The sequence below is a fragment of the Sus scrofa genome, chromosome 8, assembly GCF_054392235.1.
Source record: "Sus scrofa isolate SSC_HxYL_T2T_F1_AM1 chromosome 8, Sscrofa_HxYL_maternal_Yorkshire_Landrace_v2.0, whole genome shotgun sequence".
NCBI classification, from domain to species: domain Eukaryota; kingdom Metazoa; phylum Chordata; class Mammalia; order Artiodactyla; family Suidae; genus Sus; species Sus scrofa.
In genome coordinates this window covers 91088941-91113468 of record NC_139390.1, presented here as the reverse complement: position 1 = coordinate 91113468, position 24528 = coordinate 91088941, and the positions used below count along the sequence as shown (strand labels likewise).

Below are 24528 nucleotides of genomic sequence, written 5' to 3'. Positions count from 1 at the left end.
TTTTTTCTTTCTAAATGCTTTACCATTTATTTCTTTATTTTATGTGTTGCACTGGATAGGACCTCCAGCACAATACTGAACAAAGCACTGATAATGAGAATTCTTGTGGGGTTCCTGACTTTAAAAGAAAATGCTCCTAAAGATAACATTCACTAGGCTAAGGAGGTTTCTTCTACTTCTATTGCTGAGTTTTGTTATTGTTGCTGTTCTTCACTTTAAAATTATGAACATGTTAAATTTTATCAAATTATTTTTCTAAAGGGTAATAGGTTGTATAATACCCCCAAAAGATATCTGCATTCTAAACCCCAGATTTTGTGAATATTTTGCTTTAAATAACAAAAGGGACTTTGCAGATATAATTAAGGATTTTGAAACAGGGAGAATATTTGGAATACCTGAGTGAGTTAGATGGAATCACATTGATCCTTATTAGAGGGAGTCAAAAGCATCATAATAAGATGCTACACTTTTGGCTTTGAAGATAGAAGATGAGCCCATAAGCCAAAGAATGTAAGCAGCTCCCAGAGGGAAAAAAAAAAAAAAAAAAAAAAAAAGCAAGGGAACGAATTTTCCCCTAAAGCCTCCAGAAGGAAATTAGCCCTGTCAACACCTTGATTTTAGCTCACTGAGACTAGTTTTGGACTTCAGGCCTCCAGAACTGTAAGATAATAAATCTGTGTTGTTTTAAGCCAATTAACTTTGTGATGATTTCTTTACAGCAGCAATTCAGGATACAGGGGTGATTATAGTGGATTTTAACCTTGCTTTGCCTGTAATTATGGTAAATTAATTTATAAAATTTCAGTGAATAAATCATCTTTACATCTTTGAGATGATCCTTGCCTGGTTAAGATTTTTTTTTTTTAATTTAAAAAAAAATTTTTTTTTGGCTGCACCTGTAGAATGCAGAAGTTTCCAGGCCAGGGATTGAACCCGAAACACAGCAGCAACCCAAGCCACTGCAGTGACAATGCTGGATACTTAAACTGCTGAGCCATACAGAAACTCCAAGAGTTTTTTTAAATTCAATGGTAGATTTCATTTGCAAATATTTTATTTAAGATTATTGTAACTATGTTCAAAAATAACATAGGACCTTAATTTTCCTTTCTCATACTATCTTTTCTGGGGTATCAAAGTTACATGGACTCATGAAAGGAATTGAGGAGTACACCCTCTTTTACTATTGTATAAACATGTTTTATAAGATTAAAAAATTTTTTTTTCCTTAAAGGCGTCATAAAACTCAGCTGTAAAAGGTTCAGAGAAGGGTGCCATTCTTGAGCGTCAATATTTGAACATTCATTCAGTTTTTCAGTGTGTATTTTCAGGTTTTATAATTTCTTTTGAATCTATTTTGGTGATTTATATTTTTCTAGAAGAGAATTTGTTCCAGGTCTTTTCCAATAATTAACATAAATCGATTTATAGTATTCTCTTATGTTTAAAGTTTTAACCTTATATATAGTGATGTCTGGTTATTTAATGTTTAATATTATTTACTTCTGCTTTCTCTTTATTTTTTATTGTGTTCAATCTTGGGAAAAGTTAACTATTTCATTAGTCTTTTCCAACAATTAGCTTCTGGTTTAGTTGATCTTGTATTATTTGCTTGATTTCTATTTCTTTAATTTATGTTGATATCATTATTAGTTTAGGCTTACCCTGTTTTTCTTTTTTAAAAAGTTTAGTTGAATACTTAGCTTATAAATTGTAAATCTTTTTGTTTGCAAATATGTTTAACTATTACATTTCAAGAAGACTGGAGTACAAACAAAATAATTGTACACTCCTCTTGCCCACTGAAATTTTTTTCCTTATCTTTTTTTTCTGGGGCCACACCCATGGCATATGTAAGTTCCCAGGCTAGGGGTTGAATCATAGCTACCGCTCCCAGCCTACGCCACAGCCACAGCAATGCCAGATCCGAGCCACGTCTGTGACCTACACCACAGCTCATGGCAACGCCAGATAACCTTAACCCACTGAGCAATGCCAGGAATCAAACCCAAGGCCTCATGGATACTAGTTGGATTTCTTTCCACTGTGCCAAAGAAGGAACTCCCATCCACTGAAATTTTATTAAGGTAGTTCTTTCCTGTTCTTTAAGCAAATTGTATAAGAGAACTCATGACACTTTCCCTTTATCTCTGTCAGGGAGGAAGAAATTTTCCCCTACACTTCAGGTTTTTCTGGCTGGTCTAAGAGTTAAATTGACATGAGACAGATTAACAGGAGAAAATCAAACAAAAGTTTAACAAATAATGTGAAATATAATTCATATGCCAAGATAAGAAAAAGTTAAACTTAAAAATTCTTCTCTGCCTTTGGCCTCCCCTCTCCCCCACACTGCATTGTATATCTGCATATCATGCATATATCAGACCTCCCCCAGTAGCAGGAATACCTGTCTAGCCATAAAAAGCAATATTCTCCTAGCATTGACAAGACCACTCCTTAAAGATAACATTCCTTATTGATCTTGTCAGGAGTTTCATGAGACCCACAAGGATGACGCTTAGTTCTGGATTATGTAAACTGTCAAAAACACATTATTCCATGTACAGCCCTCTGTCTCAAAAACTTGCATAACTGTGCCTTGACTTCCAACGAATGGAACAGTTCTCGGAACTTTCTGAGATACTCTTCCCAGTTTATAATCCTCAAATTTGGCTCAAATCAAATTTTCCAATTCTTCCTTAGAATGATCATTTTTTTCATTGACAATAATATGGATACATGGGAGAAACTCAGGAAAATCGAGTAACTCACCAAAATGACTGAAAACCTCACCTTAAATACCATCTTCAGCTAAAAACAAACAAACTAAAAAGCTATTGGGGTAGTGATTTGGGATTTCAAATGGGAGGAAGGCAATTGCCATGGAGACGGAAAAGCAAATTCTTTGCTGGGCCATGCTGAGAAAATGGGACCCAGAGAGACCTCTGATGTCTATGTACCATACCTGGTCCAAATTCCTTTCAGATATCTCTGGTGATAGCTCTATTCAGGAGGCAGGCCCTTTATCTGAATTCTTTAGGCAACTAAGGAGGATGTACAAAACAAGACTTCCTGAGTCTTCTATTCTTAAAAAATAATCAGCCTCAACTAATCTTCATGCCAAAGGGACTCTTTTGAGAGTAGCAAATTTTGCTCCCCTACACCTCAAATGATAAGAATCTTCTGGTCACTCTAGTCCCAAGGATAGCCTAATTGCAATAATTAAAAGAGTTGACCTCATATGCTGGTTGGACATTCATCTCCCCACAAATTCCCTTGCAGAACTGTAGTCTGCAATGTATTGGGAAGTGTATACTGGGCCTCTCCTTGTATGTCAGAAACGTATATAAAAAGACAAACATTTCTGAGTCTCAGAACTATGTTGATGAGAAGATCCAAATTATAAAGCAAAATTGGCACTTCTTGTATTTAGGTCAGAAAAGTCTGGGTATGGAGTTTCACTGGAAATGTTCTTATATAATTTTCTGATCTTTGGAAACATGGGATACATGAGAGATCTGGGTTTAGAATAGCTGGACTTTGAAGGTTTTGTTAGGAATATATAAGTCCCAGAAGCAAAGTAAGAAATGAGAAGGGATATTTCACTTTAAGGATTTTAATTTCACTTAATAATAGAAAGTATTCAGATTTCAAGCTTTTCATATTACTGTATTATATATACAATTAATATGATTGTATTAATAGGATTACTGGGATCTGTATGAAATACTCTTTAATTAACGAGTTGCATAATCCAAAAAGGACTATAAAACAGGGGGTGAAGTTTTTCAGAAAGTGTGACCTAGGAATTAACATAAACAATATTATGTGGACTCATTTCAGAATCTCTTCTGATTGCTTCTCAATCTTACCCACCCATCTCCCCCACTGTGGGAGACATCCTTGACCTGAGATTTGGCTTTTAAATCCAATGGACCAAAAGTGATGTCAGGGGACAAAGGCATTAAGGGAGAGAAAACACCCTATTTTAATCAGGACTCTTAATTATAAGAAACAAACTTCAAATCAAACTAGACTAAGCAAAAAGGAGATTTATTGGAAACAAATGTGGGTAACATGGTGTCAAAGAGGAACCAAAGCAGCTTTGAAGGCCTCAAGGAATAAAATCAAGGAGTAACCAGAATTGTCTCTTCCTACACTTTTCAGTCTTTTGGTTTCTCCAAGTGGTAGAAGACAGAACCAGCTTTCTTGCAACAAAGAAAGAAAGAATAGGAGTTCCCATCATGGCTCAATGATTAACGAACCCAACTAGTATCTATGAGGACTTGGGTTCGATCCCTGGCCTCGCTCAGTGGGTTAAGAATCCAGCATTGCTGTAAGCTGTGGTGTAGGTCACAGATGCGGCTTGGCCTCGGATCCTGCATTGCTGTGGCTGTAGCATAAGCTGGCAGCTACAGCTCCAATTCAATCTGTAGCCTGGGAACCTCTGTATGCCATGGGTGTGGCCCTAAAAAGAAAGGAAGGAAGGAAGGAAGGAAGGAAGGAAGGAAGGAAGGGAGTAATTTCCCCCCCTGGACGCAATTAGGAAAAAAATCTCAGGGCAGTATTCTGATTGGCCCAATTTGGGCTAAATGCCCACTACTGAACCAATCACAATGACCAGGTAGATAAAATAACCTAACTGGATGAGAGGGGGCCTGAGGCACAGAGGTAGAAGAATACTATGACTGGAAACCCTACCAGAGTATCAGGATCAGAGTGGATAAAAAGAACACTCATTTCCCTTACCAAAGCCTTGTTACAAGAAGAAAAAAGAAGCTGAGTAGACCAAACCCTGTTATTCATCTCATTTTCTTTCCATATCTATCCCCAAAGAAGAAAACTGGAGTGGAGAGGAGAGGAGGGGAGGGGAGGGGAGGGGAGGGGTAGGGAGAGGAGAGGAAAGGACAGAAGAGGAGAGTTTTAATTGAAAACAGCAGGATTTCTCTGCAGGGGATTTATAGGAGTGACATGTATACATTTCTCAGTGCATCTTTTTATTTTTAGAAAAGGGTGTGGTAGGCAAAATAATAGCCCCAAAGATGTCTATGGAAGATGTCTATGTCTTCATCCATAGAACCTCAAGATATGCCACCATACATGGTGAAAGGGACTTTGATGATGTGGTTATGGGTATGGACTCTGAGAAGGGGAAATTTCCTGGATTATTGAGGCAGGCCTCATCTAATCACATGAGCACTTAAAAGCAGAGAACCTCTTCCAGCTGTGGTTAGAGAGGGACATGATGATGTAAGAAAAGTTAGACATATGTGAAGTGGTTGGTGTTGAAGACAGAAGAAGGGGACCAGGAGCTGGGCAGTGCAGGGGTGCTCTAAAAACTGGAAGAGGCCAGGAAATCTGCTCTTCTAGAACCTCTAGAAACAAACAGCCTCACCAACACCTGGACTTTAAGCCAGGTGAGACCCACTGGTAGACTCCTGCCTAAGGAAATGTCAGATATTAACTGTCTTGTTTTGCACCACTGAGTTTGTAGTAAATTGCGATTGTACTCATAGAAAACCTAATATAAGGTGCTATATGACATCACTGGCTTATGTAACTTACACATGGCTCAATTCCCTTTAGTTTAGCCACGGTTTGACTAAATTTAGAACTTTTTAATTCATTGGGCACTTGAACAAAAACAGAAAGTGGCATCAATTGTCAGGATTTCCATTTTCTGCCCCAGTCCCAGTTGGGCTCCTTTAGCAGGGGTGAGTCTCCTGAGGGTAGGTATGGTGCCATTATTTCTGTCTACAAAGATTCAGAACTTGCAATTGTTTCTGTCTACAAAGATTTAGAACTTGCAGTTGACATTGGAAACCTGATAGATATCATGGATTTATTTGTACCCTACTGGTCTCCAAATGCATTTCCAGACTTGCATGATGCTTCCTCATTCCCTACCTCACTTCTGTCCATCAGGTCAGGGTCATTTCTTCAAGATTTGTGTCCCTTTGGGTCTATAATAGGAGAAGCAGAAACTTATCCCTCAATGACTGAAATCTAAAACCCAGTGGGAATCTAATTATTATAGGCTCAACTGCTTTTTCTGAAATCTTTCCATAATTTAGGCTACTTAGAAGAAAAATTCAAAAAAGAAAAAACAAACTGTATTCACACACTGACCTTTTGACACAAGGGATTGGGAACATGGTGTAATTTTTGCCTTCATAGCCACTAATTCATAGGAAAATTCTCTAGATAGACATTGATATCCACATCTGTTCCCCTTCCCCCGTCAAACTCCCTGAGGGCATGGACTTTCTTTTGTTCAGTGCATTATACTCTATGCCTGGTAGTAGATACTTAATACATGCATATTGACAATATGAAGAACATTCCGATCCTACCCTAGCTCAGCAGGTGCAGGGGGTCCTGTCTGGCTTAGAGTCATCCTAATAGAATATAACCCTGACCCTCCTTAGCTAAAGAATAGCCAACTCCATAAAAGTTCTTCTTCTTCCTGGTAATGCGTGTCAATGGCTTTAGATAAGTAGCAATCCTGTGGTTGTTGCAAAGACACACTCCAGTGTCTGCTTATCTCCAAGGGAAACCAGAACAGCAGATGTCTAACATCAACTGTGTCAAAGACATGAGTGATACTGGATGAATCTTTTAGTGCCACACAGCTTATCTTCTCTCTGAACTGAGAGCCATCACCTCCCCCACTCCCATCAGCCTTTGTACTGGCTTTTATTTCTGCTTGGAAAACTCTCCCCCAGAATTACGAACACCTAGCTCCTTCTTAGCATCCCCGGATTAGCATCAATGTCACCTCCTCAAAGGTCATCCCGCTGAAAGTAGTACCTCGGGCACTCTATCACATCACTATGCTTTATCACCAGCACATATTCTCTTGCTTCTCTGATGTTGTTTTTGCTCTTGCTTTTGTTTGATTTATATCTGCCTTCCTTCTAAGATGTAGCTCTAATCATTAGTTTGGCGACTTTGGCAAACTTCAGACTCTCAGGGCCTCAGTTTCCTTATCTTGTTAAGAGTATCGAAGGAGACAACAATGGAGATTCTCCTTCCTGGCATATAGTCAAGTTTCAAGGAGCATTAGTTTAGAAAAGATGGCTACTCAATTTAGAGAGCTTAATATTTTGAACAAAAAAAAAAAAAGTGACAAATACCATTTTGAATTCTAAGAAGAAGAAATGTAATTTATTATTCCATAAATAGAAAGACACATTTCAATTTTATAGTAAGGAATATATGGGGAGAGTTATAAAGATAAAAGTATTTTTTCAAAGCCATGAGAGGGAATGATAATTAAATAACACTACAACATTCCTTTAATACAATTCTTTAGATGAAAAAAGAAATTACTAAATGTTGCCAGGATTTGCTACTAAAAGCATTTTAATTCCTCTTTAAGATGCAGAAATATGTGTGAAATCTTCCTAGTTTTTGCAGAAAATTCATAATTTCATGATTCAGGAGTGTTTTACAAATTTCCACAGTGTCATGAGCCCATCTTGTGGCCTTTTATAATATTGCCACTTTTAAAGTGAATCACATTTTTAAACCATAGGTTTAAATGGTGTCATTTATTCAATAAACAACTTTTGACTGCTTACTGTGTGTCAGGTGTCACACTGACTGCTGGAGAAGCAGTGATAGGAGGTGTAGGAAAAACAAGGTCCATGCTTTGAATTTACACAAATCTAAAGGCGAGAGACTTTTAGGCAGAGATAAGTACAGTTGGAAAGTTAAGTGCTATTATACAGAAGTATAAACTTACTATACCAGAGTTAGGGCAAGTGTCCCCAGAACTCAGAATGAAATGGGTATATCTCCATTTCCAGGAATAATTCTGATCACTAAAGAAATCATGTATTGGGTTAAATATTAATGTCTAGCCTTCCATTCAACAAGGAAGATCTTTTCAACCTAGTGAACCCACAGAAACCTCCGTATATCTGGCACTAATATAAATCACCCATTCTCCAAGTGCAGTAAGAACAAAACTTTTAAAATATCTTTCCATGTATGTTGCCTATTGGTAAGCGAGTTTTCTATCTCCCTACACCCACTCACAATCACAGCTTTAAAGAAATGGAGGGCAAAGATCTTTGGGGAAGTGAAGGATATGACACAGAATATTTTAATCAGGCGGGAAGAGAAAAGCCCACCCTTTCAAAGGAGATAAGCAATTAGATGTGGGCCCAACCTCCTAGCTTCAAGGTGGCCTTTTGAAGAGGAGGTGACAGACTGGAGGAGCAGTCCCCGTTTAGGCCTCTGAGAGGAGATCCTTACGTAGAGAGGCCCCTGGCCAATAAATGGTCACATCCAGTGTGGGTGAGACAGTGGGGAGGTATGGTCAGTCAGAGGCAGGATCAACCTCTGTTCTTGTGTCACAGGGCTGCTGGGACAAGAGTGCATAGGCTGTAGTGGGTGAAAAGCTGAGTCTAAGCCTCTACTGTAGGGTGGACATCCTTGCACAAGGTCAGATGGGGGATATTACATAGACTCAAGAGGCCTCAGCCCTATCAACAGCTAAAGAGAGGCCACATCAGTAAGAAGGGGCAATCAGAGTCAGTTCTGGACCAAGCTGAGAAAAAATAAAGCACGAGTTTACGAGGCAGAGAAGTCAAAAATGGATGCAGGAAGAACACAATGATTATAACAACAAATACCGTAAGTCTCACCCACACCCAAGAAGGAAGACTTTCAGCTCAAAAGCTAGAATGTCATGTGGGCAACATCCATATACCCTGATGCCTTGGTCTCTCTACCCTTTCTGTTCAGGATATTGTCTTTACTTTGCTTCTACATCTTACACCCTCACATATCATCTTATTCAGTAAAACAAAGGTTCTTCCTAAGAGTCCATCCTCCCTAAAAAGCATAAAATACAGAACTGGAAAAAGCTAATTATTTTAATATATATTCTCTCATAATACTTACATGATCTTAAGATCGAACATGGGGTTTCATGGCAAAAGTACATTAAAAATTAATACTGAAGGTAATAGAGAATAGAAGATTTTAAGCTTGACAGAGGTTCTCTGGAAAGATCTCTCTGCAAAGTGAGCTAAAATTTTCTTTCCCTTCTTTCCTGTTTGCTCACTCAGGTTCTTCATCAAATACTTTTTGAGCACCCATCTTACATCCCACAGATGCTCTGTGGATAATTAGTACAAATATAGTTTAAGAGAGGAGGGAGCCCTTTCTCTACAGTTTTCAGATCTGGAGACTAGATGAAGTCTTCAGCAATCCATTCAACAAATTTGTTTTAAGTGTTTTCTAAGCACTACATACTCTGCGGGTAATAGACAGTAACAGTTGTACTGAAATAAAGATCATAAAAAATGAAACACCTTGAAAAAGGATTAGATTAAGAACACTGTCACAGTTCTATCAAGATGAATGTAGTGATCCATGGAATCTGGAGCCATGTAGATTTTCCAAGGATAAAAGGTTTTCAGGACTTTTTCAGATCACTTAGTTGTAGAGTTGCTTTCCGGAAATTAAAGAAGATTAAGTCTTCATTTAAGTGACTTTATGTCAAGTATCAACATGACAGATTCCTTCAAAAACTCCCTTTTAAATAAATAAAAACTCAGTTTCTTCCCTGTTTTCCCATTCTCCATTCATTCAATTTATTCAATAAATATTTATTACAAGCTTCTGTGTACCAATAAACTGTACTAGATGCTTGGGATACAATCATAAACAAGACTTTCTCTCAGTTCCTGTAACATGTTTTTCTCCACTGACCCTCTCTACATAAAAGGATCTGAAACTCTAAACTAGTCTGGACTTAAGATTAGTCTAGGCCTCCTAGTCTACAGTTCCAAATCCCTTTAGGAGAGAAAAGTCAGCCCGTTCACTGGGCCACCCGCCTCAGCACTGTGGAACCTATCAGCTCAAACACAAAATCCGAAGCTGGCATTCATGGGGCTGGCTCTCTTCCGATAAGAAAATAGCCTGCCCCAGTAAGCTCTCTTTCTCTTGATTAAAGAAATAGCTTACCCAAGCAGGCTCTTATCTGGGATGAGGGAAGTTTCAGACCCTCAGCAAAGCCCCACCACCCTTTCCCTTACCTCTGGCTATAAAAACAAACAGCCTACCTCCACTGGAGGTCGGCTTTCCCTGATCATCAGGAAGTCATCCCACTGTGCTACCAGTGTTTCCTGCCTCAATAAACTCATCTTTCTTTTCACCCTGCTCTGAGTTTGGAAATTCTTTTTTCAACTAGTGGTCAGACCATGACAAGCACTGCTATCAACCACCCATGGGCCACGTGGCCCCAGTGCCATGCTGCACTCAGGGCCTCTTCACTAAGAGGCCCTCACCTTCCCTGAGTCATGGAAAGGAAAAAAGGCACAAGTCCTGGTCCGGATTCCTCAACCCCACTTTGGGCCTTCTGCTGTCCCCAAAAGACTCACACTCTAGAGGAAAGAAACAAGAAAATGAGAAGGCTTCTCACTTGTATCTTTTACTCCTCTCCTCCCCCAAAGAGCCTTTATCTTCTCACTGTGAAACCGGCAGAATGTGTCTTGGGACTTAGAGAACCGTAGGTTCTTCTGTCTCAGCACACAAAGAAATCAGTGAGAGGCAGAGTGACAGGTAAGCAAAGAGTTTATTAGTAGAGGATGCTTGTGAGACATGCAAATGGGCAGGCAAAGGAGTGCCGTGTCCTGAGAACTTAGTGGGCTAGTTTTATAATCAAAGGGAGAGTGGGGAGGGGGAGAAGACCACCTTCTTCCTCATTCTTAAGTAGACCTCAAACTTCTATCATCAGCCCCTCTTCCATGTGGAGAAGGGGAGTTTTCTTGTCCTATGTGGGCAAACTGGGACTGTCATGGTGCCACAGAAATGAGCAAAAACGTGGTAACATATATTATAATACGGTAAATCATCTCAAGTTTCAGTATAAGGTCACCTTTTCCTATGTTTTTGTTTTTAGTGTGTGCAGAGAAGCATATCCTAGGAATCATTAAGTTAGTGACCTCACTGGGCAGGATGTGGGTCTCATCCCACCATTGTTTTATTGTTTGGGGGTGTTTCTCATGCTTCTGCTGCATAGTTTTGTTGCTAAACAAGCCTGCTTAGTTTTGTTGCTCAGTAAGCCTACTTTCTTGAGTGTTCATTAACTTACAGGCATTTCCCATGGTTCTTTTTCTATTTACAATCCCCTACTGGGATTACCTATTTACTTTGTCCCTTTATTCTATCCCTATCAGCTGTGTGACATATCCTGTATCCTTCCTACTCTGGAGCTTATAGTAAATTCTATCTTTGGTTCTTGATTATTAAAGGACAGTTTTAGAAATTTGGGGAAAATCTTTTATCTTTGAGGGTGACTACTTCTTGCAATTGAAAACCTAGCCATCAAAACTACTGTGTCCCTAAGGACTGTGAACTTCATATCTGATCATGACCTTTTTACTCTAGCATGTCTTTGTCTTCTTCCTAAATCAGTGAATGACAGAAGAATCATAAGAGAACAAGAATAATTTCAGTAAAGAGGGGCAGGGAACCTCAGTTTAAAATCTCCAGGATATTTCCACTTTTATTTCAGTAATTACTTGACAAATATTTGTTTCTCTCACTATGCTCCAGTGTCTTTCCAACAGAGACTATATCCATTTTCCTCCCTAGTGCTTTCTTAGTTAATAAAGACATGGTTCTTGCCCTAACAGTGTTACAGTGTTCAGACAGACAATTAAACAAACAATTATAATGTCATGTGTTCTGCTCTATAACAAGAAACTATAAAGTGCCTTTGGAGAATAGTTGATGGTGACTTACACCAGACTTGGGCACGAGAGAAGGATCTCCGAGGAAGAGATAGATAATCTGGGACCTGAAGGGTAAAGAGAAGTTAGTCAAACGAAGACCATTTATGAAAGAGTCCAAAATTATGCTCTAGAGTTTGGATTTATTTCTAAAGGCAAGAGAAAACCATTGAAGGGTATAAATAGGGGACTGGGGCCTTTTAAAAGGTCATTGTACAGGGTAGAGATGTTCCCACTGTGGCACAAGGGGATTGGCAGTGTCTTGGGAACAGTGGGACACAGGTTCAATCCCTGGCCTGGCACAGTGGGTTAAGGATCGAGGTTGCTACAGCTGCAGCTTAGGTTGCAGCTGTGGTTGGATCTGATCCCTAGCCTGGGAACTCCCTATCCTTCAGAATGGCCAAAAAAAAAAAGGCATTGTATACAAAAGACTGTCTGGAGTTCCTGTTTGTGGCTCAATGGTAACAAACCCAACTAGTATCCATGAGGATGCAGATTTGATTCCTGGTGTTGCTAGATGGGTTAAGTATCTGGTATTTCTGTGGCTATGGCATAGGCCTGGCAGGTGCAGCTCTAACTCGACCCCTGGCCTGGGAACTCCCATATACCATGGGTAAAAACAATGTTGAGAGGTGGGAAAAGCTGTTAGGAAATGCTTGCCAGGCAAACTTGCAGAATTCCATGTGACCTGGCCCAGGGTGACAGGACTGAGTTGGTAATAAAGGTGAATAGGCATGAGAGGACTTTAGGACACTGACTAGATTTTTGACTTGGGTAACTGGTGGTACCACTGACTGATAAAAAACAGGAGTAGACATGGCTTTGATAACAACTTACAAAGCCATTTCGAACATTTGTGCATAAAGGCCCCATGTTGATTTATTCCACGGTGAACGTTTTAATTGCTAGAAAATTCATTTTTACAAATTCTTCTTTACTAGAAATAGTCACATTACTTTTCTAAGGTTTAGAGAAAGCTGGAGATCTTCCTGGGCCTGGCATTTATCTCACATAAGCATGAGCAACAAACTTTTTCTGTGAAGAGCCAGATAACAAATATTTTTAATTTTGTGGGACTTCATAGTTTCCGTCACAACTACTTAACTATGCTATTGTCAAAAAAAAAATCCATTAAAAATATGTAAATGGATGGCTGTCTTCCAATAGAACTTTACTTACAAAAACAGGCAGAATTTGGTCCATGGGTTGAAGTTTGCCAAACCCTGACCTAGAGCTGTGTTTCCCAACATACTTTCCCAACAGGTAAGCTTCAATTTCCTATTTGAAGGTTGGATAATGTTTCTTGCTCCTAAATAAAAATGTCATTTGGATAGAACCGTTGCTATATATTTTTCCTTTTCAAATACATGGGTATTTAAAATACTCAAGATAGTTTAATGTGTAATATGAGGAAGTTAAATAATGCAACTTTTGTATCTGTTGAAAATCAAATTGAGATAAAACTAGAAAATTATTGTCATTTCCACGTGTCAGCTCAAAACCCCCCACCTCCAAACTAGGTCACATTCTCCTGCTACACAGTCTCCTAATCATCTCAACTTTTTACTTGAGGGGATGATATAGGAGCTGAAAGCTGAAATCAAGTTTGAGCTGAGATTCTACATAAGTTGGATCATGCCAACCCTTTCGTCATAACCTTCCATGTGTGCCATCTCAATTGAAGCAAAAAGCAAAGTCCTTCGGCTGGCTTGTCTTTAAGTCCCTGATCTCCATTTCCACCTTCCTCCCCCTTGCTCATCCCCTTCCAGCTTCCTAGCAGTTCTCAAACAAGCCAAACCCTTTCTTATTTCAAGGTGTTTGCCCTTGGCCTGCCCCCCACTGGAGCACATTTCCCCCAAGTTGGCACCTGGCTTATCTTCTCATCTATTTCTTTCATGTCTCTGCAGAAATGTTACCTCCTCAGTGATACTGACCCTTAAGGGCATCCTACGTAAAATATCACCAACACCATCCTGTACCCCCTCTCTCTTTGACTCTGTAATATTTATCATCTACTTATTACACACTCTTGTTTATTTATTCTCTGATATTGTACGAGGGCAGGAACTGTGATTAGTTCATGGCTCTATACCCCCCCTCTTACAATTCCTGGCAGGGCATACATGCTCAGTAACTATTTATTAAGTATGAATGAATAGCATGTCCTTCAGCTTGTACTTGTGTGATAACTTGATTGATGTTCGTATTAGTCAAAACTGTAAACTCTATTAAGTCGAAGTCTTTATCCGTTTTCACTCATTCATTTATTCAGCATATTTGTTGGGTGCCTACCCTATGTCAACAATGTTCTAAGTACTGGATAAAGTTTTGTTTTCATGGACCCTACATTCTAAAAGTCACCAATTTATCACCTATACATGACTTAGTGACTGCTATTTCGTAAAGCGTGGCAGATTTTATTTTGCAAAGAAGATACATGTGTCATCTGTTAAGGTTGAATCGTGTCCCCAGAAAGATATGCTGAAGTCCCAATAACCAGTGTCCTTATTTGGAAATTGCTGTAGGTATAATGAGTTAAGATGAGGCTAGGCTAGAGTAGGGTGGGCCCTTAATTCAATATGACTGGTGTCCTTGTAAGAAACAGAGAGACAGACAGGGAGAGAATGATCACCATGTGATGACAGAGGCAGAGACTGCAGTTATACATCTGCAAGCCAAGGAACGCCGAGGATTTACATCCTACTAAAAGCTGAAAGACATGGAAAAGTTTCTCCCCTAGAGCCTCCAAGCAGGCATGACCCTGTGACACCTTGATTTAGGTGACTTCTACAAAATTTCTATTGTTTCAAGTCACTCAGTGTGTGGTACTTTGTTACAAAACCCTAATACAACATCCCACATGTTCTTCTTAAAATGTGACCTTGATGCTCATTCCACTAACTAGAAGCAACAATGCCCCCTCTTCTGGAACCTAAGGGAACTTTTGACTGCCACAACCAATACAGTGGAAATGTCGCCACATTTCTTCTGAAGCTAGGTCATAAGACTATCTTCACTTCTGCCTTGTTCTCTTGGGATCTTACTCTTGAAATCTACCCATGATGCTATATGGAAATCCAAGCAGTCTATGGGGGAGCCATGCAGAGAAGTACCAAAGTCCCTGGTCCAGAGGCTGGCTGAGCTCCCAGTCTGTGAGTAAACATCTGGAAAGTGGACTCTCCAGCTCCTGGTCAAGCCACCCCAGATAGAAGCATGAGGAACAAAGATGAACTGTCCTCACTGAGCCCTGACAAATTACATATTCAAACAATGTAAATCATTAGTTTTGTTTTAAGCCACTAAGTTTGGGGGTGGTTTGTTACACAGCAACAGAAAATTAATGCATATGTGCTTATTAAATATTTATTAAGTAGATTAATAAATGAACTGATACCTCATACTACTACTGTGGCCTAGTAACAAGGTAGATCCTTCAAAAGTGGTCTAGTTTAAACCCGGAAGTTATTTATTTCTTATTGTCTAAACAGTCAGATTTTAGGCACTTCAACGAAACAAATTTCATATTCTACTCTCAGCTTCATGGTTTATCTATCTTGCCTCTATCCATTTTACCTCCTCCATTTTCCCTTTCCTACCCTGCTCAACACCAACACACATACACACACCACTCACATATTTATCATTAGAGCTTAAGTTTTGATCTTTGTTAAAAGTATTAAACGTGTGAAAAAGTCTTAGAGCCAATCTTTGGGTAAGGCTTTTTCAAGACAGAAACAGGGAAATACTGTCTCACAACATAAGAAGGCTTGATCAGAAACTTAATTTGGGGAAGAAATATAATTGAAGGATGAAGATGAATTCTGCCCAATTGCAGTGTTAGTCAGTCTCCTGTTATTCACCACAGAGCTTAGATTAAAACACTACCTAAAATATTTTGTCCTAGAAATGTATCATTATGAGATAACTAGAGATTTGGACCAAGATAGATTTAAAAGGATGATTGGGGAAATAAATAAAGAACTAAAAGTGAAGAAGTGAAGGTTGAATAGTGAGCACTAAAATACTGTCAATTAAACTTCAATACAAAGGAATTTAGAAACCTACTCTTGTGGTCGTTGGGTGGGTGAGGGGGAAAGCTGTGAGTGTGTATGTGTGAGAAAGAAATGTTATTCTTTCAGTCTTGGTTTTGCTTTTCATTACTTTTTAAAGTAATTAATTGAAGTATTTTTCTGGCAAAAAAGTTGAAATCTTGGAAAATACATACCTTTGTAAGACAATCTAATGAAATTGTATATAATTTCAAACTCAGTGTCTAACATTGTTAAATATTAAATACTTGTATTTATTTTGCCTAATGTCTTTCCAAATTTCCAAATATCTATCCAATACATGCAATTCTAATCCTTGTAATGGCAAGTATGTGTGTGACTTGAAGACACAAATATATATGAGTGCTTTCTGAGCTTCCGCTTTCAACTTCTGGAATCAATTCCACTTTCTTATTCAAGTTCTTTGGGCCGCTTTGTTGACTGTATACCTAGGTCACCAGGCTTTTTTTAACCATACTTTTTTCAGTTAGCATGTTGTGAAATAACCTCCCCTTTTTTCAACAGATAGCTCAGAAGCCTCTCACTGCTCTCCTTAAAATAGTTTATTTCTTAATGTCAGGGATTTTTGTGAAAATGTTAACCCATTTACTTTTGCTTATGTATTGTTTGTTTAAATGTTTTTTTAAAGTTCTCTGTGTTTAGCATTTCACTCCATTTTTCTTTACTGCTGAATGATTTTCAAGATATTTTTAGAAAAGTATGACAGTTACGGTTCCAGAGCAGTGTATCAGAATGCAAAGAGCTCTGACTTTGGAATCTCACAGACACGATTCACCACAGCTTCACCGCTCCATAGCTGTGAGTCTTGATTAGGTTATTTCCATGTAACCCAAGGTCCAATTTCCCGACCTATAAAGGGGTCAACACTAATATCTATCACTGGGTTCTTACGGAATGTAAGTATGTTTGTGTAAAGTGAGCTTACATAGTATCCAATCCAAAATAGGCATTTAATATGTTAACTATTATTATCATAGCTGATATTATTAGTACTTCTTTTCCTCAACCTACCTCAGTTAAAATCTAAGTGGTGGGCTTTAATAAACAAATGTCTCTCTACCCTCCCTACCAATGAGCAATTAGTCCTTAGAGAATCACATATCAAATTAAATTTTTATTTTCTAGAGGGAAATAAGACATAGTTTGATCAAAAAAAGGTTTTAATTTAGTAAAAGCTGAGATTTACTTTGAGTATAACTTGGTTTCTAAATTAACCAAAAAAGATATAAAGCTCTCAGAGGAAAATAGACAGCAAATAAAAGCAGAAAGAAAGCTAGAGAAATAATACGGGCTTCTCATGGATCTGAGCAAATAGGACCTGAGAGGAAAAGAGAGAAAAAGGCGTTCAGATTGTATGATGCTGCAGAGCAAGTTTCCTGTGAAGACTTTCTCTGCCCTATTCATTCATACACACATTTACCTATTCACTCACTCTACATCTGTTACAGAGTACACTACGTGCCAACTATTTTCCCAGGAATGGGGAATACACAAGCAAACAAGACACTAACACTTTCATGGGGTACCTGAGAGGGATGCAGTAATGGTGTTTTGAAAATATCTTCCAGAGCTCACATTTACACTAGCTGTCTGACTGCCTGCGGTAGATTAGAATCTATAGTCAAAAGAATGAAAAGAGAAAGACTGAGTTAATATTCAATGATTCTCCTTCAAAAATATAATGCTTGGAGTTCCCACTGGGGCTCGGTGGCTAATGAACCCAACTAGCATCCATGAGTACACAGGTTCGATCCCTGGCCTCACTCAGTGGATTAAGGATCTGGTGTTGCCGTGAGTTGTGGTATAGGTCGCAGACATGGTTCGGATCTGATGTTGCTGTGGCTGTGGCAAGGCTGGAAGCTGTAGCTCTGATTCGACCCTGAGCCTGCGAACCTCCATGTGCGATGGGTGCAGTCCTAAAAATAAATGCTTTAGATGTGAAAAGAAAGACTATTGGCTTAGAAATTCCATGAAAAAATAACAGTGTATTATTGCAACACATTTATTTTATGCTTGTCATGTAAAGCCATGTCTACATATGTGTACTGTGATCCAGATCCCATGAACGCCATGTCATTATAAGAGGTCCAAGTTTTCTCCTAAAATGAGAAAACAGATGATCTGGCTTCAACAGGTCAGATATTTGGCAAGGAACTATAAAGCACACCTGTGGATGTGAGCTTCTTAGGCATTATTTGTGGAGACTTTTTTTAAAAAAAGGAACACATTCAGGTGAAAATGAAGAGAAGTATAGAAAATCCTTGAAGGTACAGGATAGTATAGATTTGTTACTGTATGACCTCTAGGCTGTTATCTCAGATATCTTATGTACTGTGTTCTTTCCAGATGAGCCTCTCAATCAGGCCTGATACATGTAAAGCGTGGGGACTTTCAAAAGAATTACTTTGGTGAATATATTTCATGCTCTTATCTAAGCTGTTTAATATGATTTCATGCTCCTATTACTTATAATAATAAACCTGAGATCTATCCAAAACTTGGAAAAAACTTCAACTTTTATATATGTTATGTCTGATACCTTTTCATTCTGTTGGTTTGTTCATTTATTTATTATTCATTTCTAATTCTCTTCCATTCCCTAGAATGTGTTTAGCTATTCATTATTTTGATAAAAGAACAAATAAACAATGCTTTTCTTACCTTAAAAAAAAAAAAAAAGACTATTAGCTTGGGAAAGCATTTTCAAAAATCCTTTGTCTTTCATTTTAGTATTTGAAAAGCCAAACACTGAAGACTTTGCTCATAGCATTCTCTAAGAGTGCAGATAGCCCTGAGTTTAAGACAATCATACCATCTCTGAGTTAGTAGGAGGAACTCTATGGACACAAAAGAAAAAAATGGGTTACTCCTCTGGCCCAAAGAATCAAGGAAACAAGAAAAGTAGGGTAGTCTGACATGAGCCTCACTGTTTTCCCTTTTCAAGCTTCAATTTACCTACAAAACAGGCAATATTACATAGACTGAGGGGAGGGTCAAAGAAAGGGCACCTGCAGAACCCAAGTGAGACCAATTAAATCAGGAAGTATAACTAGGTCCTGACCAAGCCATGCAAGAAAGATAAATTATACCAGCCACAGAGTCCAGCCTTGAGTGTCAGCAGAACATGCTGTGCCCAGGTAGTCCAGCATATCACCTGGAGGCCAGAGAAGGCCAAGGATGGCGCCTGAAGATGTCAGCACTTTCCCACCTTGATAAGGATATTTTAGCTCCATCCATCCTCCTCCTCATCATCACCCCTAACCTCAGGGAAACCGACACTGTCTTAGGAAGACAGCAGGGAAGAGGAGGAGGTTGTATGAAAGGCTCCACATTTTTATCCAAAAGGTGTTAAACACTGCTTAAATAGCCAGTTTTAAATTATTGAACCAGATAAGCTTTACACTGGGTATTAAGTTGGCTTTCCTCCCTTCCACTTAGTTGACAGAGGTGAAATGGAAAGGCCAAATTTGTTACAGAATACATGCAGTAACAATAATTTCTGTGCATATCCAAGTTATAATGTAGGTTGACCTTTTGCCCTCACTAAACCAACATTTATCGAATTGCAACCCATGTGTCTGATATTTTATCCCTCCTTCCTACAAAGGAACCTATAATAATGGGCTTTGAAAATATTACCACCTGAGTAGAAATGCAAAAGAAATCTAGTCCCTAAAAGGGTAAATGACTTGTCCAAAGTATCAGTGGGTCAGTGGCAGAGTCAGGACTTAACCTTGGCTTCCTACCCCTGGCCTCTGCCATTTTCCCTAGAAGAGCTAAGAAGCAGAAAATAGAATTTAAAGACTCTAGTAGGCAGAATTCTGAGCTGGGCTCCCAAAATTTCCATTTGCTGTTGTAGAAGTGTATCTTTGTATAACCTCCTCCTCTTAAACATGGACAGGATCTGTGGATGTGGGATTTCACTCCCATCACTAAGTAACACAGGATGACAAAAGTAAAAAAAAGAAAAGCGATGCTATCTGGATGAGTTAAAGTTAATCAAATAAAAGCCTTTAAAAGAAGGAATGGGCCCTTCCTTAAGAATCTTCCCCCTGATGGCTTTGAGACAGGAGGGAAGGGAGCAGGGCACAACCAGGAAAAGAACAACACAGCCAATGAGGACAAAATAAAAACTGGTTAGAACCAAGATGGAGGAAGGTCTGACTTCCAATAGATCTTGAGCCTTTTATATGCTCATGGTAATGCATTAGCATGCTAAATGACACACCCAGAGGTACCATTACAGTTCTGAGGTTGACCATAAAATGTCAAAAAGTGGGTGGTGGCCCAATTCCTGGAAATCCCCATCCCTTTCCCCAAATAGTTGGAATAACCCTCCTACTCATTAGCATATGAAATTACCCAGCCCATAAAAACTAATCAACCCAGATTCTGGGGCTGCTCTCACCTAATGAGATAGACCACATTCTGCCTATGGGAGCTCTAAATAAACTTGCTTTTACTTTACCATGGCTCACTCTTGAGTTTCTTTCCTGCATGAAGCCAAGACCTGCACTTGGCAGCCTGTCCCAGGGACTCGTTGGAGACCTGGGAGGTGATCATCCTCTCACACTCCATTCTCCTGCAACGGCTTTAGAGAAGTGATCCGCCAGGTTGTGAGAGGGCAACATGGCAAGGAGCTGATGGCTGGAGCTGAGAGAGGCTCTTGGCTAACAGCTAGAAAGAACATGGGGGCCTCTGTCCTAAACTGCAAAGAACTTAAGTCTATGGACAACCATGTAAACTTGGAAGAAGATCCTACACTCCAGAAAGGAATGCAGCTGGGCTGACACTTAGATTATGGTGTTCTGAGACCCTAAAGAGAGAAAGTTGAGCCACACCTAGACTCCTGACCCAGGATGTTTTGAGGTAGTAAATGTCAATGGGTGTTGTTTTATCTACTAAGTTTGTGGCAATTTGTTACACAGCAGTAGGTAACTAATACAGACATGTATTCCTATTTTTCCCTCAGTGTGTATTAACACCCATATAACCTAACAGGACCCTCTGGGGCCTTTCTATGACAGACCCTTTCACCATATCCTCTGCTTTAGCTCCTCTCTGAAGTGCCTAGATAACTTTATCTCATGCACATTTCCTGAGTTGTTTTACAGATACTAAAACCCCCACCAAATGGAAGATGTTAACTACTTAATGAGATAGCCCCCTGGACCTACTGGAGCCTAAGGACTGATAATGTTAACCGCTGTCACACTGCCTTGTTACCTCACCATCAACCAATCAGAGAATTGTGGACAAGCCGATCACATACTATGCAACCCCCCCTCCCTCACCTGGGCTTTAAAAATGCTTTCCTGAACCTCATCAGGGAGTTCCAGTGTTTTTAGCACTAGCTGCTCTGTACTTCTTGCTTGGAACCTGCAATAAACACTGCACTTTTCTTCACCACAACCCGGTGATCACTAGATTGGCTTTATAGAGCATAGGTGAGTGGACCCAAATTTGTTTCAGTAACACCCAGATGTTATCAGTGAGTTTTCCAGGAGGTGTTTTGAGATTTACTCCTAAATGATCCCTATGAGTCACATTTTAATTATATTTGCTAGTAAAACATATTCTGTGATTGCCTATCTGTGTATACCTTCCATACTCAACATTTGCAAAAAAGGTCTTCTGTGTTACACTTTAGAAGACTTGCCTGAGAGGGTAATAGAGTTGTGCCTACTTTCTACAATGGAACGAAACAGGCAAAATGGGAAATGTTATGTGCATAAAATAACTAGTTAGAGTCTTAGGGGGTGGTGACCTAGGAGGTAGGGAGATGACTTTAAAATCTGGTTCAAGTTTAGCTTTACTGCAGATAGTATTTCAAGGTTGAATAAATCAAATATATCTGATTGTGGCCAGAATGAAATTACTGGGTGTAGCTGGAATAAACAAAATATTTTGTTGCTATAACAAGCCAGATGTATTTTTCTAGATTAGGAATGTGTTAAAGATATTAGCTGACAAAAGCACAGTGATTTCATGTTTGTCCAACAATTCAAAGTAACACTAACTGGTTATCACTACTTATTAAAATAATTTGTCTTCTAGTTCCATCCATCCACAATATAAAAAACAAACTGTTCCAATGTCACTTTATATTTTTACTTAGACACTGACTAAAACAATCTTTATATCAGAAAATATTTACTGAAAATCAACTAATGCTTCGTGAGTGTGAAGCCCAGTGCTAGGTTCTGGAGATAAAGTGATAAAAGTCACAGACCTTGACAAACTCTGACTCCTTTGATATCTTTGATATCTTTTTATATCCTCAGCACTGCGCTAGGTCCTATTACTAGTCAGCCCTAACATTATGCCTTTCTAATAGGTTCATTGCCTAAAGAAAAGTTGACTTCATTGGGGAAATGGAAATAAACATTCTTATACTAGTGCTAACTTGGTTGAAACAAATTATCCATGCCATAAAACTTCAGAGAAAGAGAAGTTACAGAGACAAAATAATCCCAAAATCTCATGCAGGAACTCAAGCTGAGCCTGAAATAAAGGTAAGAGTTTAGAAAAGCTGAAGAGACACTGTCAAGCAACCTGGCTAAGGAAACCATCCTAAGAGAATACATGGAGATGGGAATGGAGCTTGAACGCATTTAACATGTTTGAGGAACACAAAGAAAATGGGCTTACGTAGAGCAAAAGATGTTTTCTGTTGGTGTAGAGAGAGTGGAAAATAAGAATGTCAGATAACAGTACAGATTTCAGTTATACATAAAGTATTTTCACTCCAAGTTTTCTCATTTAAAATCTATTTCAAGTTTGTACTAGATGTCATCGTCAGAATCTACTGGTAATCTTAGTGACATGTAGAAGCAAATATAATTCTTCTCTGTGTAACGATATATAGAAAATTTCATATTATTCATAATTAGTGTAACAAGTGCAGTATTTTGAAAAGCAGATTGGAGAAGAGATGAAACACAAAAGACATTTTTATTTAACTTTTTATATACTTGTAATCAGTACTTTGTTATTGGATTTTGTTGGTTGAATTTGTTGTGTTGCTTTGGTTTTGGTGTTCACTTTTGTTTTGCTAAGAAACAAGGTGTTCAGAGTACATAAGGTCAAAATATCATTGGATGCCTTGAGAGTTACCTCAGTCAAAAGTATGAGAGGTAATGAAGCTCCAATTTCCTATAAATAAGATACCTTACGGAGTTCCCGTCGTGCCTCAATGGTTAACGAATCCGACTAGGAACCATGAGGTTGCCGGTTCAATCCCTGGCCTTGCTCAGTGGGTTAAGGATCCGGCACTGCCGTGAGCTGTGGTGTGGGTTGCAGACGCAGCTTGGATCCCACGTTGCTGTGGCTGTGGCGTAGGCTGGTGGCTACGGCTCCAATTTGACCCCTAGCCTGGGAATCTCCATATGTCGTGGGAGCGGTCCAAGAAATGGCAAAAAGACAAAAAAAAAAAAAAAAAAAAAAAAAAAAAAAAAAAAAAAAAAAGATACCTTACAAGAAAAATACATCATAATACTGCAGTATAGATCAAGAAATGCAGAATCCCATCAAAATATAAAAGAAGTTGCCACAGCTTTGGTAGGGACCAGACCTTTCCCTTTTCAAATCAAAACAAAATTTAACGAGTGTACCACTTTAGCCCAGGATTAATGGGTTGTGAAATCAGAGCCAACTTAAGTGTGTGGATTCGGAGGTTTAGGTTTTTGTAGAGACCATAACACCACCTGTTGCTAGGGAAGAAACTCCTACACATTTGCAAAAGCAGATCCCAAGTCCCAGGCTCAAGACCTGGCCTGAAAGTCACAATAGCATGGAAGTGAATTATTGATATAATCTCAAATTGTCTGAGATGACTAAATTGTTACTTCAGTGGGAAGTGTCTTCTAAACACCAGAGGGGTTATAGGCTAAAGAAATGATGAAGTAAATCAAGCCACAGTATTAATACTTTGTGTTAAGAAACATTTTTTTTTTAGTAAAGTTTTTGTAATGTTTCCAAAGATTGGCACATTGGAGAATGTAATAAATCAGCTTTGTGATTCTAACAGAAAATACATAATTGATTTTAGGTTTCTGCTTTTTAAGATGAAAGGTACATGACTTTAATTTGGTTCACAGGATTTTATTCCTCATTGAGTGAATATAAAATATCTTCTTATCTCTGGAGCATATCAATAAATTAATTATAAAATCTCTTAAAGGATCTCTATTCTGATTAGCTTAGAAATAATAATAAGCAGTCACACGTCAAATATTTCTAAAAATCTGAGAAAATAAGAATTTTAGTAATTTCATTTTTTTTTTTTTTTTTTTTAGGGCTGCACCCACAGCATATGGAAGTGCCCAGGCTAGGGGTTGAATAGGAGCTACAGCTGCCAGCCTATACCACAGCAACAGTAAGGCAGGATCTGAGCCACATCTTCAACCTACACCACAGCTCACCACAATGCAGGATCCTGGACCCACTGAGCAAGGCCAGGGATCAGACCCACGTCTTCATGGATACTTGGTGGGTTCATTACTGTTGAGCCACGACGGGAACTCCAACTTTTAGTACTTTAAATGAACCACACTTCTGTCTCTTACTATTACAATTTTCTGTGCCTGCGCTGGCTTTCCTATGAAAGGGAGCAGAATACACCGCCCCCAAAATATGCCACTTTGGCATACTGATTATTTTGAATCAAAGTTACTCAAGAAATAGCTGGTGTAAGAAGACGCTCT

General features: G+C 38.8%; 1 protein-coding gene across 4 annotated transcripts in view; it reads right to left on the bottom strand.

Moving 5' to 3' along the window:
• The window catches only part of LOC146400939 (uncharacterized), a 278242-nt gene that overhangs the window by 219305 nt on the left and 34409 nt on the right, over window positions 1–24528 (bottom strand). Inside the window, exons 3-4 of one of the 4 annotated variants that reach the window (XR_014812878.1) lie at window positions 17350–17438; window positions 11731–11821 (exon numbers count right to left, since the gene is read on the bottom strand). The exons of 2 other annotated variants lie outside the window; for them this stretch is intronic. The gene's annotated coding sequence lies outside the window, so the exon portion shown is untranslated. Of the gene's footprint in view, window positions 1–11730; window positions 11822–17349; window positions 17439–24528 lie in introns of those variants that run through there. One more of the 4 variants, XR_014812877.1, reaches the window with a different exon arrangement.